Source organism: Oncorhynchus tshawytscha, linkage group LG27 (assembly GCF_018296145.1).
Source record: "Oncorhynchus tshawytscha isolate Ot180627B linkage group LG27, Otsh_v2.0, whole genome shotgun sequence".
NCBI classification, from domain to species: domain Eukaryota; kingdom Metazoa; phylum Chordata; class Actinopteri; order Salmoniformes; family Salmonidae; genus Oncorhynchus; species Oncorhynchus tshawytscha.
In genome coordinates, this window is record NC_056455.1 from 5683848 (window position 1) to 5700927 (window position 17080).

The 17080-nt window shown below is 41.9% G+C and overlaps 1 long non-coding RNA gene across 1 annotated transcript; it reads right to left on the reverse strand.

Moving 5' to 3' along the window:
• Positions 1 to 1977: 1977 nt before the first annotated feature.
• Positions 1978 to 14772, reverse strand: LOC121841052. Its single transcript, XR_006080092.1, has 3 exons — positions 14051 to 14772; positions 3726 to 4206; positions 1978 to 2033 (listed from the first exon to the last, which is right to left on the reverse strand). It is a non-coding gene; the product is annotated as an uncharacterized LOC121841052 (long non-coding RNA).
• Positions 14773 to 17080: the final 2308 nt, after the last annotated feature.

The window sequence follows — 17080 nt, forward strand, 5'->3', positions numbered from 1 at the left end:
TGTTGCTTATCTATTGCTGTAAGTCAGTCTTGACAATAGGTGGCACTGTGACGAACACCTGGTCTGCCCAGGTCTCTGAGCAGGCTGGCCCTCAGCTGCAGCCCCCTGAGATGCTCTTCCTCCCCCTCCTCCAGCGCCTGGGTCACCCTGGGAGGAAGTGAGCGGAGCAGGCCAGAGGCTACAACGCAACGCCATAAAAAAGTTTATTTTGAGTTGAGGAGGCAATGCAATGTTTGTTTTATTGATCAGGTAACAGAAACATACATATTTTTTTTGTTGGGGGGTTAAGGTAAGTATAGGACACAGCAGCAGGCAGCAGACAGTACTCACATTGGGATGGATGGGGCAGAGGGGTGCTTTGTGGATTTTACCCTTGTCTCCTGCTGACTCCCCCAGCAGGCCCAGTCTCTGACACCTGCTCTGGCTATGTTTCTCATGGGGCTCCTGCAACTGCTCTCTGCACAAAGAAATGTTCCTGAGTATACTTTGTGTAAACCTGTATACAAGCACTGCGGTCTGCGCCACACATGGACAGAAACATCCCTACTATGTGTATAGTCTATCCAGTAAACCTGCATGCACACATTATGGATGGCACTGAGGTTGGAACTGATGTTGTATGCAGGTGTGAATGGGCACTTGTTAACGTGTGAGTGATGTGTGTGTGTGTGTCTACCTGGTGCACCTCTCTCTGGCCTTGGTGGCAGCTGTCTCCTGGAAGAGGGAGCTGCTGTGTTTGAGGTACTTGTCGTACTCCTCCCATCCCTGGCGGGGGAAGATCCTGCAGAAGCCGCCCAGGTGCTGGCCCTCATAGCTCAGGTCTCGCTCCACACTGGAGTTCTGCTGCTGGCTCTGCTCCTTGAGGACATTGGAATGGGCTTGGTAAAATTACATTTTCTCTGTGCTACTTTTTCATTTTATGTTTGGATAATGACGTATGACTCAGTGCAGACTCTATTATGACTCAGAGCAGACTGACTCTATTATGACTCAGTCAAGGCAGACTATTAACCTCGTAAGGATCCGCCCCCTTTCCCCCCCCATTTTTGCCTAAAATGACATACCCAAATCTAACTGCCTGTAGCTCAGGCCCTGAAACAAAGGATATGCATATTCTTGATACCATTTGAAAGGAAACACTTTGAAGTTTGTGGAAATATGAAATGAATGTAGGAGAATATAACACATTAGATCTGGTAAAAGGTAATACAAAGAAGAAAAAAACATTCTTTAAAAAAAAAAATTGTACCATCATCTTTGATATGCAAGAGAGCCAAGAAAACCCCAAAACCACAGGTGCATGAGGGGATTCGATGGGCAGGAACTGCATAAACTCACCATGATTACCCAACACTCTCGGGTTAATGGTACACGTGGTGTGGTGACTCTGCCAATAGAGCGCCCATCCAATGCTCTGACGTCCATGGGAATGGAGAGGGGTTGTGTGGGGATTTCCTGCTCCGACACCAGGGTAGCATCCAAATGAAGAGGGCTGCAGCTCAAAGATGAGAGAACACTGGGAGAGAAACGCCCAGCAGAATCTCGGATCTCCAGCGTAGCGATCCGGAGGAAGTATGCAAGGTTCTTGGGAAGCCAGGGGGAGATTGGGGAGAAACGCCAGTGGTAGTGGGGTAATTGACAGTCTGGGGGATTACTGTAGTGGTGGGCTGCCTCACAGACAATCGGGAGGAATTGTTCCAGCAATGTGTTGAAGTGTGTTGAAGGCACAGTCCTGGTGTACCGCCAAGTTCTGGAATCCTTCCATAAGTACTTGAAGTAACTCCTCGTGTCTTCCAATGGTGGCTCCCTGAGAGGAGATGGCGCTGCAGAGCTGGTAAGAGTTTGCTGGGTTAGTCATGGCCAGTTTGTACAATCAGACTCAGGATATGACCCAGATGCAGACACGGGAGGCGGATAGTACAGTTCTCAGATTATTTATTAGAAACACAGGGCAGGCAGAGGGCAGGCACGGGTTCGTGATCAGGTCAGAGTCAGCCAGGTACAGGATGGCAGGCAGGCTCGGAGGCAGAGAACTAGAGAAAAAGGAAGGCGGGAAAGAACACTGGTAAGACCTGACAAGACAAACTGGCAACAGACAAACAGAGAACACAGGTATAAATACACAGGGGATAATGGGAAAATGGGCGACAACTAGAGGGGGGTGGAGACAAACACAAAGACAGGTGAAACAGATCAGCGTGTGACAAGCAGACTATTATGACTCAGAGCAGCAGACTATTATGACCCAGAGCAGCAGACTATTATGACCCAGAGCAGCAGACTATTATGATTCAAGAGCAGCAGACTATTGTGATTCAAGAGCAGCAGACTGTATTATGACTCAATTTGGATAAGTGCTCACCTAGGCTGCCATGTTGCTTATCTATTGCTGTAAGTCAGTCTTGACAATAGGTGGCACTGTGACAAACACCTGGCATGGAATTTGGTGATTCCATGCCAGGAAGTCCCATGCCAGGAAGTCCCAAAAATAATTTTGGTATATCAGATTGTTCTGGCAATTCTCACATAGAAGCATCATTGGGAGGAAGGATGTTTGATATGCGTTTCACATTTGTATCACAAACCATTTTTGAGAAAGTCATGATGGAAGTGGAGATTTTAGGCCCTTTTTAGACCTACACATGCCTCCTGTAAGACCCTATGATCTGTGAATAGCACATGATACAGACAACATATTGGTGTCATTATACTCCTGATAGTGTGCTGTAAAATATGGAGTATGTCTGAATTCTGAAATACAATGTTTCACATTAATTTATTAAACATAAAACAAAAATACAAATATCTCAAAAAGTACCCTTTTTTAATTTGTTTGGAATAATATACTCTTCAAACACCTCACATTTCCAGTGTGGGTGCTCTGCTACTTTCGAAGATATGACCCATTTTATATATAGAAATGGACATTATAGGTTATTAACTAATCACATTCAGCAAATCACCAGCAGAGGGCGTTCCCTTTGAATCCATTTTCCCATTCACTGTGTTCATAGTGCTCATAAGATGTATCATAACATCAAAAGTAGCAGAACACCCGCTCTTGAAATGTGATGTACTTGTAGAGTACATTGTTTTAAACAATGTCTATAAAAATGAGCAAAATCAAAAAAGGGTACTTTTGAGGTATTCATATTGATTGTTTCAATGTTGAAAAAAATGTATGTTCTTTTTTCATTTTAATCTAGACATAGTCCATATTTTACAACTATAAGGAGTATAACGACACAAAGATGTTGTTTGTATCATGCACGGTTCACTGATAACAGGATTTTACAAGAGGCAGGTCTAAAACAGGCCTGAAATGGCCACTTTCATCATGATTTTCTAAACAATGGTTTGTGATATGAATGAAAAACATCAAGACAAAATGAGAAAAAAAAATCCAGAAAATCACATTGTAGGATTTTTTATGAATTTATTTGCAAATATGGTGGAAAATAAGTATTTGGTCAATAACAAATGTTTATCTCAATACTTTCTGGATTTTTTTCCCCTCTCATTTTGTTTGTCATAGTTGAAGTGTACCTGTGATGAAAATTACAGGCCTCTCTCATCTTTTTAAGTGGGAGAACTTGCACAATTGGTGGCTGACTAAATACTTTTTTGCCCCACTGTATGTGCTGTGACTCTATCATGACTCAGTGAAGTGACTACAATGACTGTGCTGTGACTCTATTGTGACTGAAGTTTTGCAGGGTCCTCACCACACCGTGTCTCCTTGGAGCGGATGTGCTGCAGCCAGTCTCTGATCCTGCTCCTCTCTTCCTCAGTGGCTTTGCGTCAGTCACAGGCCCCCAGGTTAATCAGCACCATCATGTCATACAGCAGCCTGTCCTTCACCTCTCTGTCCAGCCTGGAGTCTGTAGTGAAGCTAGTGGAGTGGTTGATCTCCACACACAAATACACAAGTATATCACACTGTACAAATACATGAGCAAGTGAGTGTGTGTGGTCTCACCTCGAACAGCCAGGGCTTGAGGTGGTAGTCGATGAGCACGTCGAAGCCCAGGATCCCGAAGTAGGCCCCGGTGGCGGTGTTGGAGGCGGCGTGGTACGAGAAGCATGTGTGGTAGCTGTGCTGGAGCACTGAGTGGGCTGAGACCAGAGCCTTGATCACCACATCCTCGATGTCAGCCCACACCTTCCCCGTATCAGTGCATCGTCTCCAGCAGATGGGTCAACTTCCTGTGGGGAGGGGGGAGAGAGAGAAAGACAGCGAGCATGACAAAGACCATTCAAACAGACAGGAATGTCGCCACATACAGTATCGGTTGTGCGTCATGTCATAGACCTGTTCCAATGCCGCTGCCTCTTCTTGCGAAAACACTTTCAACTGTCACAATGTTGTCTGTGTGTACAACTGCAGACAACTTCATTTTCACTCTATCCACACTGTTAAGGTTCTTGCAGTTAGTTTTGTTTGGGGGCAAAAATACGCCTGACATATCAAGGCAGTGATGAAATATGAGCGGCAGTATATCAGCCTCCTGAGTCGTGACACATGCTGCGAATAAGATTGGATGCTTGGCCTGCTGACAAGCCTGGCTGTGGCTCTTGCATACTGATACGAGTATGGTACGGGGGACCTGGGCCAGAGATGGCCATAAGTCTCAGAGTGGGACATGACTGACAGCTCTGAGTCATTGCTTTTAGACTGACATTAATTGTTCTAGCTGCTTCATTCCGACACCGGTCGCATTTGCATGGTCTGTTTTGTGACCGACAGGGTTTTCTCAAGTGGATTGAGCCATTATCCTAATGAGAGGGAAACATGTAGAATTTATACCTAAAAGAATAGACATTGTGCTTGCCTTTCACTCCTGGAACCAAGCACGAGTAAATACCCACGCTACAGGAACACCTTGGTGAAATACCATAGCTGGATAGTCAAATACAGCATCAAAGTGAAAGCCCAGGAAGACTTGTGTCAATAGATCACCTTTTGCTAACAGCGTTCTCGTCCCAGACAAAGTTCTCACTGTGTTTGTTAATGGTGTAGTTGGTCAGATGCATGAAAGAGGAGAGTGAGTGAGATAGAGACTGTCGAAGAGGAACTAGAGAACAGGAGTACATTCACAGTGTTTGAATGTTTGGCATTGTTGCTAAGTCTTTTATGACAAGAGCTAGTAAAACGGTAGCTTGAGTCATCAATGGGGCCATATCACTGGTAAACAAATACGGTTTGAGAGGAGCAAGATTGAACACACCCACTGTAGGTCTGAGTTCAAGGACAGTCTATCTTATTTAAGTCCGTCTGCCTGCGTGTCTGTGTTTGATTGTGTTCCTGTCTGTCTCAATCCCCTTGAACAAGTTTACAACATACTGATGATGTACAACATATCAATACCGACAGAAAACAAATGTTAGCATTTCTATCCTACATTGTAATAAACATTACATTGTACTATACATTAATTTTATTTTTGCACTGTCTCTATGCACATTCACACACTCCAACACACACACACGTAACATGCACACACATTTAGACTGACACATTTACACACACTCACATACAGTACAATCATCATATGCTGCTACACTGTTTATCATATACTGTATCCTGAGGTCTAGTCACCTTACCCCTTATACATATCTCCCTCTCCCTCTAGCACATTGTAAATCTGGTATTGGAACTGACCCTGTATATAGCTAAATTACTTATTGTGTTCTTATTTTAATTTCTTGTGTGTTTTTGTTTTACCTTATGTTATTTGTCGCACTACATTAATATTGAATACTGCATTGTTGGGTTTAGCGCTTGCCAGAAAGGCAATTCACTGTACTTGTGCACGTGGCATAAAAAACTTGAAACTTTAAATACGATCCCTAACAAAACTACACAGTATGAACATGAAAGACCAATGACATTGAAATAAGTGTTAAATCATAGTTTTGATGTCTTCACTATTATTCTACAATATAGAAAATAGTACAAATAAAGAAAAACCCTTGAATGAGTAGGTGATCAAACTTTTGACTGGTACTGTACATCTTGTGCTTCTTGGCCCTGGTGTAGGCCTGGAAGTCGCTGTAAATGTGGAGCGGGAGTGGGAGGGACACAACAAAGACATTTAAATACAAGAGGCAGTTTTATAAAAGGCTTCAGTTGCCAAAAAAAGAAGCACAGATGTTTAGATCCTTTTCCAACACAGCTGCATATTCTTCTTCACATCTTCTTGTAAATGCAGTACAATAAAATAAAATAAAGTTCATCCTGCTCCTATTGTACTTTCATAAATGATTTAAAATCAGGGGTCCCAACCATTTCCCCCAGGGCCCCCTTTTTCACATTTAAAAAATGTCATATAAAAACGTGGTATATTTAGATAGTGTATATTAAATAAAACACCAGCTTGAATTTGTTTAATTTGAAGGACAAAGGAAAATGTTTGTTTTGAAGCTTATTTCCTGCAATTCTATGTAGTTTAACAAGACTCATTACATATTTTGGTAGGCTAGTTAATGCTAAAACATAATAATTGTAATAATAATAATAATCACACAAATAATAATAATAAGGAAAATAAAGTCTCGACCCGATTTCCCTAAATGTTTTTCTGCTACCAAATATGTTTTATTAGGATAATTTATATGAGCCCTCAATTTAATTATACTAATTATCTTTTACAGAAAGTGATTCGATCAATTGATAGTGACACAGTCACACATTGTATAAGATCACTTCCCAAATTTCTTTGACTTTAGAAGGTCAGCTTCTGTAGGTCATAGAAATAAACCAAAGATATTCCCATGGGCATCTGAGCAGTGTCTTCCTCTGGCATTTTACAGCTTGTTTCTAGGCTAAATCAATGCAGATTTTTGCGTTACTTTAGATCAGTATAAACAATATATATTTTTTAATCAAGTAAGGTCCCCTAGGTTGGGAAACCTTGATTTAGATAACAAATAGACAGCATTATCAAATTCCAAAGTACACCGCAGGGTACAGGGCCAATAGTGTCCGTCTCCCCTCGGTCCTCTAAGAAAGAGTTTGGGATTTCCATTCACAGACATCATGCAATCAAAGGTTAAGGGTGTATTATCTAATGTAAAAGGTGTATCAATCTAGCCTGGTTAAACCAGATTGAATGGTGAGCAGGTCATACAATTAACACCCGCGCCTGCCAAATACAGGTATTTTGGCATTGTCGAGTAAGATGTTTATTTCACCAGCCACGCTGGGGGTTGGTCAGGGCTCCACAAAGCAAGCATTTGATTTATGAATAAAAATAGTCAAGTATGATCACATTTATAGTCAAATAAATGCTGCAGCAGCTGTTTTGAAAGCATTGGCACAGTTTTGTTTCATAGCTGGTAAATTAATCGCACAAAGTCAAAGAAATTCTATATAGCCTACTCCACCTCTCGCTGCCACAGCGAGACTTTGTCCTTGTGTTTCCTGGCTAATTTACATTGTTTTGTTCACAAGCTAGGTTGTTTTTCTATGTTTGAGTTTAAACTGCTAGGGAAGAGAAGACCACTTTCACTAATCTCCACTAATCAGATTTAGGCTGCATTCCAAACACTTAAAAGAAACCCCCTCTCCCCTCAGCCCTCAAATTAAGTGGACACTTCTGATGACGTATCATGACATCTGACGAGTTTACACTTGCAGGGCAAGGGAGGAAGGAATTCATTTTACAGTCAATTGCTACAATCAATTATGGATTGCTTGTCTACTTATATTAACTATATAATTATTAATATACGCCTACTGTATGATAGCTAGCAAATTAATTAACTGCCTAGCTGGAACTTCGGAAGGAAAATGTTTTATTTATACCATTTCCAAAAGCTAACCAAACAAAAACATCATTACTTTTACAAGAATTGTTTGATCTGTCATGTGCATTAATAACACAATTTCTAACTTATTTACATTTGTTTTTACTTACACTTGTATGTTATCTTCTCCATATTGACATTGAGGTATTAAGTTTTGGCGGACTTATCGTAGCGGATGTACAATCATTGCAAATTGAATTATGGGGCGTTTTAGGCTCCGAAGTGAACATAATTGTACACTCGCAAACTGGATCAAAAATGAGGGCTGAGGGGCTTACGTAGCGAAACTCCCTTGTATGGCTAATCGTTTGGACCGACGACAAAGATGGCCGCAGGGATTCCCCCAAGGGCATAAAGTGAGGGTAAATGGAGGAGGGTGTCTTTTATGAGTTTGAAATGCAGCCTTAATCTCACAGGCACAAACATGACTTGAGTCTCGCTACCACGGTGACTTCCCGGTCTTAAAGTGGCCGGTTAACTTTTTTTCTCCCCATCTGTGATATTTTGGTTAAAAGAAAAATATATATTATTCAATATACCACATTAGTTACTTCTTACGAGTAATACATTAGAGTGTTTTAGAAACATTACAGAGCATGATATTCCATTTTTTGTGTTTTGTTGGTGTAATTTTAGCTGCAAGAAAATATTTTGTCTGGAAAGAAAATCTGAGTGACTAGATTTTTTAACCTACAGTGGCTAGGGGGGGGACAAAAAAGTAAATGTTATGCCCTGATGGTGAGCGCAGCATTCAGTTTGGTTTAACCAGGTTAGTGCCAATTGACTAATGGAAGCATCACCAGGTGCGGGGGAAGATGTTGTACTCCTTGGGGAACCTCTTCAGCATGCAGTAAATGTTGCGAGCCAGTATGTTCTTCCTGCACAGCTCCATCATGCCAGGGAAGTGGTTGATCATCTGTCAGGCCCACGTTCAAAAATACTATAGTTTAAATACTGTATTATCACTACAGTGCCTTGCGAAAGTATTCTGCCCCCTTGAACTTTGCAACCTTTTGCCACATTTCAGGCTTCAAACATAAAGATATAAAACTGTATTTTTTTGGGAAGAATCAACAACAAGTGGGACACAATCATGAAGTGGAACGACAATTATTGGATATTTCAAACTTTTTTAACAAATCAAAAACTGAAAAATTGGGCGTGCAAAATTATTCAGCCCCTTTACTTTCAGTGCAGCAAACTCTCTCCAGAAGTTCAGTGAGGATCTCTGAATGATCCAATGTTGACCTAAATGACTAATGATGATAAATGCAATCCACCTGTGTGTAATCAAGTCTCCGTATAAATGCACCTGCACTGTGATAGTCTCAGAGGTCCGTTAAAAGCGTAGAGAGCATCATGAAGAACAAGGAACACACCAGGCAGGTCCGAGATACTGTTGTGAAGAAGTTTAAAGCCGGATTTGGATACAAAAAGATTTCCCAAGCTTTAAACATCCCAAGGAGCACTGTGCAAGCGATAATATTGAAATGGAAGGAGTATCAGACCACTGCAAATCTACCAAGACCTGGCCATCCCTCTAAACTTTCAGCTCATACAAGGAGAAGACTGATCAGAGATGCAGCCAAGAGGCCCATGATCACTCTGGATGAACTGCAGAGATCTACAGCTGAGGTGGGAGACTCTGTCCATAGGACAACAATCAGTCGTATATTGCACAAATCTGGCCTTTATGGAAGAGTGGCAAGGAGAAAGCCATTTCTTAAAGATATCCATAAAAAGTGTTGTTTGAAGTTTGCCACAAGCCACCTGGGAGACACAGCAAACATGTGGAAGAAGGTGCTCTGGTCAGATGAAACCAAAATTGAACTTTTTGGCAACAATGCAAAACGTTATGTTTGGCGTAAAAGCAACACAGCTCATCACCCTGAACACACCATCCCCACTGTCAAACATGGTGGTGGCAGCATCATGGTTTGGGCCTGCTTTTCTTCAGCAGGGACAGGGAAGATGGTTAAAATTGATGGGAAGATGGATGGAGCCAAATACAGGACCATTCTGGAAGAAAACCTGATGGAGTCTGCAAAAGACCTGAGACTGGGACGGAGATTTGTCTTCCAACAAGGCAATGATCCAAAACATAAAGCAAAATCTACAATGGAATGGTTCAAAAATAAACATATCCAGGTGTTAGAATGGCCAAGTCAAAGTCCAGACCTGAATCCAATCGAGAATCTGTGGAAAGAACTGAAAACTGCTGTTCACAAATGCTCTCCATCCAACCTCACTGAGCTCGAGCTGTTTTGCAAGAAGGAATGGGAAAAAATGTCAGTCTCTCGATGTGCAAAACTGATAGAGACATACCCCAAGCGACTTACAGCTGTAATCACAGCAAAAGGTGGCGCTACAAAGTATTAACTTAAGGGGGCTGAATAATTTTGCACGCCCAATTTTTCAGTTTTTGATTTGTTAAAAAAGTTTGAAATATCCAATAAATGTCGTTCCACTTCATGATTGTGTCCCATTTGTTGTTGATTCTTCACAAAAAAATACAGTTTTATATCTTTATGTTTGAAGCCTAAAATGTGGCAAAAGGTCGCAAAGTTCAAGGGGGCCGAATACTTTCGCAAGGCACTGTATAGTGGGAAAACCATAGTGTTTTTGCAGACTGTAGTATACACTAGTGTTTTTGTTTTATTATATTTAACATAGAACATGGTTGCATTTCTATAACATGTAGGTAGATAGGATTGGGGTCTGAACAGATAGTTCAGAGCTTCTGCTCTTTTCTATAACCAGTAGGGACCACAATAAATGGCCTATACTTGGCATGTAGGTTTCTCACTTGTGTGTGGCACAAATTGGGATATGGTGGAGGGGAATGGGCAGGGTATATGCAAATTAAATACTGTGCTATTACTATAGTTAAACTCTAGTGTTTTTGCGGACTGTAGTGTTTGAGGACATAACTTGTCACGGATCCTTCTGGAACTTTCATTACGCACACCTGAACCCTATTCCCACTGATTGTATTTGTAAATGTGTCCTTTTGTTCACCATGGTGCTGTCGATTACTGTTACAATGTCCGAAGATCACCATGCTCAATGCCATGCGTCGGCTGGAGTGGTGTAAAGCTCACCGCCATTGGGCACTGGAGCAGTGGAAACACGTTCTCTGGAGTGCTGAATCACGCTTCACCATTTGGCCGTCTGACGGACAAATCTGGGTTTGGCGGATGCCAGGAGAACGCTACCTGCCCGTATGCATATTGTCGACTGTAAAGTTTGGTGGGGGAGGAAGAATAGTCTGGGGCTGTTTTTTATTGTTCGGGCTTGGCCCCTCAGTTCCAGTGTAGGAATATCTTAATGTGACAGCATACAATGACATTCTAGACGATTCTGTGCTTCCAACTTTGTGGCAACAGTTTGGGGAAGGCCATTTCCTGTTTCAGCATGACAATGGCCCTGTGCACAAAGCGAGGTCCATACAGAAATGGTTTGTCGAGATCGGTGTGGAAGAACTTGACTGGCCTGAACAGAGCCCTGACCTCAACCCCATTGAACACCTTTGGGATGAACTGGAAAGCCGACTGCGAGCCAGGCCTAATCGACCAACATCAGTGTCTGACCTCACCAATGCTCTTGCGGCTGAACAGAAGCAAGTCCCTGTAGCAATGTTCCAACATCTAGTGGAAAGCCTTCCCAGAAGAGTGGAGGCTGTCATAGCAGCAAAGGGGGGACTAAATCCATATTAATGCCCATGATTTTGGAACGCGATGTTCAACATACTTTATATCATGTAGTGTATATTAGTGTTTTATTTTCCATGAATAATTTTTTTTTAAATGTAACACAACAAAATGTGGAAAAAGTCAAGGGGTGTGAATACTTTCTGAAGGTACTTTACATCATATTATCAGTATGTGTTCATATTATGGTACTGTATCAACTTACTGGTCTTGATACCATTGACAGACTGTCCATATGTAGACAATACCAAATTAGCAACATCATATTTTCTTGGCGTTCAGAATATTTTCGCATGAAGATACTGAACATGCATTTAATAATTTCTGGAAATAATAATCTACATCTGACACTCAACTAGAGAACGGATCTAAGGATCTTTATTTGCAATTGGTAGGAAGTGAAGGAAATGTGTGGTTTGGTTCATGATGTGTGTATCACAAGTGGTTCATTGGTTGAGTATCACAAGGGTTACTTTGGTGTTGTGTTGAATTGTGTGCGGTAGTATAGTACTGGGTTTGTGAATAACATAATGAAAAGGTTGTGGTAATGGATAGGACTTGTGTAGTTGTGTGGGTTTTGTGATTGTGTAGATCTGTGGCTGTGTACTTGACTACACAATTGTATTTAGTTCTGTGGTTGCAGATCGGATATGGTCGCAATGCTTACTGCTTAGTTCTGTGGTTGTGTACATGGTTGCTCATGTTCTCCCTCTCTGTGTGGGTGTGTTTGCATGTGAGTGCATGTTGTGCATTTTACACACTTATAGCATGTTGTTTGAACCCAGAGACACAGAGTGTGGGAAATCCCTATGCGAAGGGAAAGGAGGCACAGCACAGCTGCCTTCTCATCACATGCCCCGAATGTAAAGCAGTCTGAACGCTGTCTGGCTCTGCCAACAAAGCATGCCACAATTTTATGGGCTTGTATATACGTGCGGTTTGCCCATGATCCTAAAGCCGGTCTCTTAGCGTCTCTTCCCCAGCCCAGATAGTCCTTTCCCTTCTCTCTCTCTCTCCCTTCCACAGAAAGTCATACAGCCCTTACTAAACACACCATGACCTAATTTTGGAGGCGGAGCTTCTCTTCAACTCAAAGATATTGCTTTGGACATTTACACTACCGTTCAAAAGTTTGGGGTCACTTAGAATTCTTCTTGTTTTTGAAAGAAAAGCACACTTTTTTTCCATTAAAATAACATCAAATTGATCAGAAATACTGTGTTCCAATGGCACGTTGTGTTAGCTAATCCAAGTTTATAATTTTAAAAGGCTTTTTAAAAGGCTAATTGATCATTATAAAACCCTTTTGCAATTATGTTAGCACAGCTGAAAACTGTTGTGCTAATTAAAGAATAAATAAAACGGTCCTTCTTTAGACTAGTTGAGTATCTGGAGCATCAGCATTTGTTGGTTCAATTACAGACTCAAAATGGCCAGAAACAAATAACTTTCTTCTGAAACTTGTCAGGCTATTCTTGTTCTGAGAAATGAAGGCTATCCCATGCGAGAAATTGCCAAGAAACTGAAGATCTCGTACAATGCTGTGTACTACTCCCTTCACAGAACAGTGGAAACTGTCTCAAACCAGAATAGAAAGAGGAGTGGGAAGCCTGGGGTGCACAACTGAGCTAGAGGATAAGTATATTCGAGTGTCTAGTCTGAGAAACAGCTGCTTCACAAGTCCTCAACTGGCAGCTTCATTAAATAGTACCTTCAAAACACCCGTCTCAATGTCAACAGTGAAGAGGCGACTCCGGGATGCTGGCCTTCAGCTGTTTCCAGCTACAATAGTAATTTACAACATTAACAATGTCTACACTGTATTTCTGATCAATATGATGTTATTTTAATGGACAAAAAATGTGATTTTCTTTCAAAAACAAGGACATTTCTAAGTGACCCCAAACTTTTGAACGGTAGTGTAAGTTAGCCAACTATTCATATTGGCCTATGCCGAGACCGTCTTGGAAGAGTCTGTAAATACTTGATGTGTCGGGATAATTCCTTTACTTTCAACGTGACAAGACAGAACCATTGGGTCTTCCAATATCTAACTGTGTGTATCATTGAAACTGTACGATGGGTCAAATAGTCAGAGGGATATATCTGTCATCACACTGGTGTACCAACATTTGACTGTGACAGTACTAAACAAATTTGACACTTAATTCCACTGCCGATCAGGATAACAATATTACACTAGATCAGCATTTGATAAATATCGCAATACAGTATATGAAAAAAAAAAACAGCTTGTCAATCACTTTTGCTTCATACTAAAAACCTGATGCTCAAGGCCACGAGTGTTGAGAGCACAATAGGTCTAGGTTAATAAGCTCAATTGATTATATTTTAATGACGCTTGATCAATGGCACTACATCATGGAGACAATGGCATTGATTGATCAGCTCTATAGGGATTAAGCACGATCCATTATCATTAGTCATTACTGTATTCAGTCATTCAGTGTGTATATCTCTTTGCTAATCATCAGGTTTGATCGTTAGGAGGACGGGAGAGAGGTACTCACCACTCTCGAACTTGCAGTTGGTCAGGTTGATCCACAGTCATCTGAAAGAGAAGAAACAGACAGACAGAGGGACAGATAGGTGCATTCTGACTAAACACTGACCATCCCTGACTAAACACAGACCATCCCTGACTAGACACTGACAATCCCTGACTAAACACTGACCATCCATGACTAAACAGTGCCCGGCTAGCACCAAGTTTAACTGCATTTCCATTCACGATATTGAAATATTTTCTCCCAACATCCAGATTTGAGTGGGATGTACTGCACTGACTATAAATTCTTGTAATAACAATGTATGGTTCCATCAACATATGGTTTCATTGGGACGGCTTTCTAAATTGATTGTATATTGTGCTTCAAGTCAAACACATTGCTACCCAAGCTTTTACAATAAGATCCAGCTATACTGAGCTGCTCCCGGGAAGCTCTGTGTCAGCAGCATGTCATTTCTGTAAAGGCTTGAGTTCCCCAGTGCCTACTAACAGGAAACACAGTGTACCAAAGGACCCTCCATCCAATTCTCCCCCTCTCCCTTCCCCTGGTTACTGAGCCAAGATCCTAGACATACACATCATTGGCCAATACAAGAGTCTGATTCATACTAGTGTTACTACCACCACCTACTGGCTACTGGTCTACGGAGCACGATGCTCGTCCACACTGCCAAAGCTCACACCTCATAGTAAGAAGTGCTAGAGGCTGCTAAACCGCAAAGCCACAATCATGTTATCAGCATCCCCAAATGTCAACCTCGTATTTGTATATACATAAACAAAAACATAAATAAACAAACAAATACATAAATGACAATGAAAATAAATAAATAAAATGGACAGAACCAACCACTCTCTTTTAATAAGAGTCTAAATTAAATTGTCAGGTGTATCGCATTGTGACTGGTCCTCATAAAAATCATGCACCCTGACAATAATTAAGAGGAGGGCCATTTGACTTTCCGCCGTTGCAAAAGACAGACTCTTAAAAGGTACCGGTCTTGTAAACAGCATCTGAGAGCTCATTTTAAGGACCTGTATAGTTCACATGGCGCTTATTACTAGTTTCTGAACTGTTAAGCCTTCTCCTCTCCCAGTAAAAAAAAATAAAAAGGGGTGTGCCAAACTGTGCAGTAAAGAAATCCGCCATTAACTGTCCTTCACGGGGACTACACAAGGAATCCGGACTTAACTCTGCTCTCTCGGGCCTTCATCGGCTCCTGAATGTCATACAGTATGCAAGATATTTTAACAAGGAGATCAACTGGGTGGTGTGCTATGGTGGGTACAATGTTGACAACCAGGGTCTGGGTAAAAAACACGTTGCCTGCTTATACATGACATTATTTTAACTACCAACACAATTTTTGTCATTATTATCAGTATCATCAATGTATATAGAAATACTAAACGTTTATAACAGTATTTGGTATGCAATAATAACATAAACCAATACATGGGATGGTCATTGATTTCTGGTCGTTGCTTTTAGGATCCCAGCTCACTCTGGGGTCTCTCTATTTGGCACCACCACCAGACACCCCTACTCACCCACCCGTACCACCCGGGAGCACTCAATCCTATTTGGATCTCTGACCCTCAATGTCGGGCAGCAGACATCAAAAATAACCCCTTGTTTGTGGGATTGTGGCCCCATAGCCGCAGCTTTCGTCGCCTGTGCGATTTGTAGGTTGTGCCGAGGGACCTCGGGGGGCCTCTGGAGGGGAAAAGGGGGGACGAGGGGCCTGGTTTTATGGACAGGTACTGTAACCGGAGAGCTGTGCTCCTGGCTGCTGCAGCGTCGCCCACTGTCTTTACAGACAGGCAGCTGCTCGTAACACGCCCGACGCTGCCTCCAGGCCCCACCCCCCTGTGCCACATCCCTCCCTGCCAACCCCCTAATACATTCCTCCCAGCATCCCCTCAGATGAGGCTCAGGCTGCCCCTTGGGATCCAAATGGGCTGCCAGCACTGCCACATTTATGACATAAGTAGTGTGTGTGTGTGTGTGTGTGTGTGTGTGTGTGTGTGTGTGTGTGTGTGTGTGACCACATGCGTACAATCACAATTGGATTAGGAAGAAAATTAAGCCTTGAGGTACCGCTTCTTCCTGATGAGTGCCACTAGTGGAGAGACACTTTTTTGGTTACTACATGATTCCATGTGTTATTTCATAGTTTTGATGTCTTCACTATTATTCTACAATGTAAAAAATAGTAAAAATAAAGAAAAACCCTGGAATGAGTAGGTGTGTCCAAACTTTTGACTGGTACTGCATTTTAACAGTACCAGTCAAAAGTTTGAATCAAAGTTCGGCATTCATTCAAAAATTCAGCATTCGTTCCAAAATATTTACATTCAAGACCAATATAAAATATTAGTTGGCCCCCCATTTGAGAAAGTAGGAAATTGCATGTGCTTTGAATTAAAAGCATTGCGGGTGTTCTGGGAATGAATCATTACCACAAACTACCAAAATAAACACTGAACAACCACATCTCTGCTACCAGTTTTAACTGCTGTGTCAATGTCAACTGGCTCCAGACACAGAGTCCGCTTCTGGGCAACATATCAGCATAGCAATAGTGAACACATTCCCCTCCAGGAGTAGAATAGTAGAGATGATGTATTCTACTAACCAACACCCCATTGAATGTAAACAGTGAGGAGTACCCACATGGCTAACCACAGGGACACCTGAGGTAAGTAGGGCAGACATTAAATAGCTCAGATTATGAGTGTGGGCTCATCAAAGCACTGAGGTTAACCAAAAGGGTTACTATAAAAGTCTCGGGTAGGTAACTGGCCGCCATGCAGATGGATGGGAGCTGAGACACTATGGGTAGGCTGGGACACACACAACCTGGCTGGCAACCATAGCAACATAACCACCTGAGATGTCTGGTCTTTATTCCTCTGGTTCGATGGATGGTCTGTTTGAACCCAGGTAAGGTAACAACAGCCCTCAGACTAAAAGCATAAACTGAGATGTGGAAAAATGTGTGTGTGTAACTGATAGCCTACCTAGCAA